At 36.0% G+C, this 4,166-nt stretch overlaps 1 pseudogene; it reads right to left on the bottom strand.

Annotated features, from left to right (window-relative positions):
- Positions 1 to 1,329: 1,329 nt before the first annotated feature.
- On the bottom strand, positions 1,330 to 2,672 carry LOC149220046 (BTB/POZ domain-containing protein At5g48130-like; annotated as a pseudogene).
- Between the last annotated feature and the right edge of the window lie 1,494 nt (positions 2,673 to 4,166).

The raw sequence follows: 4,166 nt of genomic DNA, 5'->3' as shown, positions 1-4,166 counted from the left end.
ATTTAAAATCCATTTACAATGGTGGTACCACCTATAATGGGGTTCAACTGTGATGAAGCCCTTGGTACCACCTGTAGTGGGTGTTCAACTGTGATGAAATTATTTACATATAGCTAATTGCTTTTTCGTTTTTCTTGGACAGAGAACACCACCAATCGATTCCTGAGTTGCACAAAATTTATGGGATGTTTTCAAAATCTTTTATTGGAAAATTTAAAAGACATATTTATGGGTGGTATTTTAGTAAATTTGTGTGGTGTACATTGGTGGTGGTTTTTTTGCTAATAGCAGGGATTGGAAAATATATTTACTAAAACAAATTAATTTAAAATCGGTGATGTTTTGTTTTTTTCGGATTTTTTTTGGCTTTATATGTTTAAAATCCAAGAAAGTTGCTATTACGAATTTTAGGGAAGCGGGAAACTTCACACTTTTTCTACAAACGAAAATAGCAGGTTATATGTTTATGGCAAAAGCAAAGTTCGATGTGTATTTAAATCAAATAGATGAAAACAGCAAAAGATTAAGAATTGAAACTCAAGAGGGACGGTTTTCAGGAGGAGCGGAGACTAATGGGAGGAGGGCATGATCTCTCATCTTTTCTGACTGTGCTGGAGGAGCAGAGGAGTAATTGGAGTTCGAGATCTTTTCTGACTGTGCTGGAGGAGCAGAGGAGCAATTAGAGTTCGAGATCTTTTCTGACTGTGCTGGAGGAAGGAGCAGTTAGAGTTCAACTAGCAAAAGATTAGAGCTCACTACCAAATTTGTGAGTACTTTAATTCAGCAAAGTAATATAGATGTTTTTATGGGCATTTTTTTTTTGTTTGTAGATTATAGGCATCTTTGAAATATCTGGGAATTTGGCTGACAGCAAAGTAATGTGGATGTTTTTATGGGCATCTTTATCCTGATGGTAGATTATAGGCATCTTTGAAATATCTAGGAATTTGATATACAGCAGCAAGGTCATTGTTGTCCAGCTAATTCTGAGACACTCTAAAAATCTGCAATCCAGATAAATTATATATATATATATATATATATATTTATATTTATTTATTTTTTATATACTTAATTAGGCCAAAAGGGTTTTGTCTGCGGGCTTGGGTGAGCCGACACTGTTCACCACAGCTAATAGCTGAACTGCATTTTTGTCCTTCTCGTTCCACTAAATATGTGACACGTGGTGGCTCTGTCACCTAATTATTTGCGACTCTGTTATCCTAGCGTCATCCAGACATTAGTTGACCTTCTGTTTTTGATGGCTAGAGTTATTCAGTCGCTGCAGATCATGACCATCCTCGCCACCACGCTTCTCTATGTCGTGGTTTAGCTTCCACGCTTTTCTATGTCGTGTGGTTTAGCTTCCAATAGAGTTTTGTATTCGCTGCTAAGGTTGCAGCCTAAAGATTTGTGAAGCAAAGAGAACCGAAAATCAAGAGGTATAGAAGATGTTTGCACAGGAAGCAGTCTAATAACACATCCTAATAACTTTTTAAGGCTTTTATCTTTCTATGGTGTTCTATTTATAGTAATGTTGTGAATATCGCCATCGGGATAAAATCGTAAGGTTCGGAAAACCAAAAATTTAAAAATCAGCAAAATATCGGTAAAACAATAATTAAACATGGCAAAATTGAGATACCATAGAAATATTTTAAAAATCAGCTGCGCCAAAAAAAAATCCTGATTTCAAAATAAAATAATCCTGGTTTCAAGATAAAATCGGGATGTTATCATCTGCAATTTGCTGTCTTTTCTTAAAAAAAATCTATTTTATACCATATTGAACTATTACTTCCCCAGTAATCATTTCTTCCATTCCCTGACAGAAATAACAATCCTCTCAAAAAGTTCCGAAGGCAGTGCAAGAAGATCCTTTATCCACCATTCTCTGTTTGTTGTTTGCCTTAAACTGCCACTGATATCACTTTAAACATGGGAATGTGCTGACATTACTTTTCTCTGTTTAGGATCAAGAACTTCCATGCAAGCCATGTGGGCTAGAGATTCAACACATCTACTGACAATTTGAGCTTCATATGCCAAGGGAAGAAAACCTAAGCATTTCTGAAGAACAGCTAAGGTATCTTCCCAACTTTGCAGAACAACCTGAGTAAGATAAAGATCAGTTCTTTCGCAAAGGTTTCCTCTGCCATACTCTTCAGTCATTTCTAAAAACTCTGCTGCGCATCTCAAGGCTGTAACATTGAAGGGATCCATATAGATGCTGACCCATAACAAAAGTTTGCCACAAGCTCAATGGTTTCACTTTCTAATGTCAGAGTGATCTCCGATGTATCGGATAAGCTCCGTTTCAGGTAACCACTTTTTGACACCAGAGGATACATAGATTATCAACAGATTCAATGATCAATTGTAGATTCTCCACGATTCTACACATGAACATTGATACCTGGAGGGAGACCTGTCGGTTCAAACCATGCCCAGATGTTCTGTTGAAGAGCAAACCCAAGAGATGAGCGAGAGAACCCATCCTGGCAAATGGTTTTCTGCGTGACCTTCTCACCATTATAAGCCATATTCATAAGCATAACCACATTCCCAAACTCTTCATTTGAAGATGACGAAGATGATGATAACAGAGAATTACTTCCCTCATAGACTTCATAGCTAACATCCTTACAATGCCTTTTGTCACCAGAAATCATTTCTGCAACTTCTAGGCCTCTAGCAGCTATGATAATTTCAAGAAAACTTCAGATTCCATGTATTCTGTGAATTGGGTTAAACTAACTTCAGACAGGGGCAGCCAAGGGCAAACTTGTAACTATTACTCTCTACTATTTGAGTTTCGTGATTCCAGTTCTCTGTAACGTCGTTCAAAATAAGCACATTGCAGATGACTTGAATGCATTTCCAACTGACACGCCAGGGAAAACCTGAATAGAGTTCAGGTCATTTGACTGTCACAGACGACTGCAGATCAAGATAAAAGTCCGGCATTGATTGCCCATGAATTACTGAAGTAGGTGCGGATAAATTCAACCCGATATATGTGTTAGCTGCCCAGTTTGTAACTCAAAATTAATGGATTAAATTAATAGGTACAACAAATTGACTTTTCTTTAAATTTTACAAAAACCGACAGCTTTCTAATAAATTTTCATGTACAGGGTCTTGAATTTTTCACAATTTTAAATAGATCCAAATCACAAAGTTCCATTAAATTTCAAAATGATTCGGAATTCAAAATAGAAGTAACTTGGCCTCTTTGTTTTTTTGCTCTTTTTTTTGTAATTCAGTCTTTTTCTTATTTCAACTGTGATGAGTTAGTCTAATTTTCTAACAGTTTTTTAGCTGAAAAGACAATGTTAAGGGATCGCAGAAAAGACAATACCAAGAGACTAATGCTAACATATTGCCATAACTGTCCTGATGTCTTTGCAAGTAACACTAAAGTGACAACCAATAAACCATGTAAATGCCCATCACTTGAGTTCCACTGTAGTTCATAATTGATGAAAGGTGGCGTGCACCTAAGACCAAGAAAACTGAAACGTTGCTTAATGAACCTAGATAATTGTAGAATGAACCAACACTTTATATCTCATCATAGAGAATCTAGAAGTCCACTACCCCAAACATTGTCACCACTAATGGCTGTGTACCTAGAAAAAACAAAAAAATTAAGCAACATTAATCCACACTTACATTGAACTAAGGAAATTCAAAATGAAAAAAAACCAAACTAAAAGAGTAAATCAAATCATAACAATACTATAGAACCTACTCTTCCAATAAACTCATCAAATTACCAAACAAGAAATGCGAAGAGACCTACTCTTCTAATGATCCCACCAAATTGCCATATGGCTCACTAATAAGGCTCATCCACTCACCGTATTGATCAAACTATCATAAGCCAAAAACCCCCCCTTAATACCATGTCATCCCTTTACATTAAAACCATTTAACATAATAAACCGTTGTTATTACCAATAATTTTAGATAACATTATATTAGCTTAGAATCAAGAAAGGAAATGCATAAAATGATAAAATGAAATGTCTTTTGATGTCCTCTGCCCCAGGTCTCAGAGCTTAGAGTGGAGAGCTGCTATATTTAAATTGTTATTATTTCTCCTCTTCAATTACCATCACGACAGGGCAATGCCGGATCTATTTCATGAAGAACAATTACAA

This window comes from Pinus tabuliformis, chromosome Q (assembly GCF_031772625.1).
Source record: "Pinus tabuliformis cultivar Carrire ecotype Pingquan chromosome Q, CPIR1, whole genome shotgun sequence".
Lineage (NCBI taxonomy): Eukaryota > Viridiplantae > Streptophyta > Pinopsida > Pinales > Pinaceae > Pinus > Pinus tabuliformis.
This window is presented reverse-complemented; position numbering and strand designations above follow the sequence as displayed.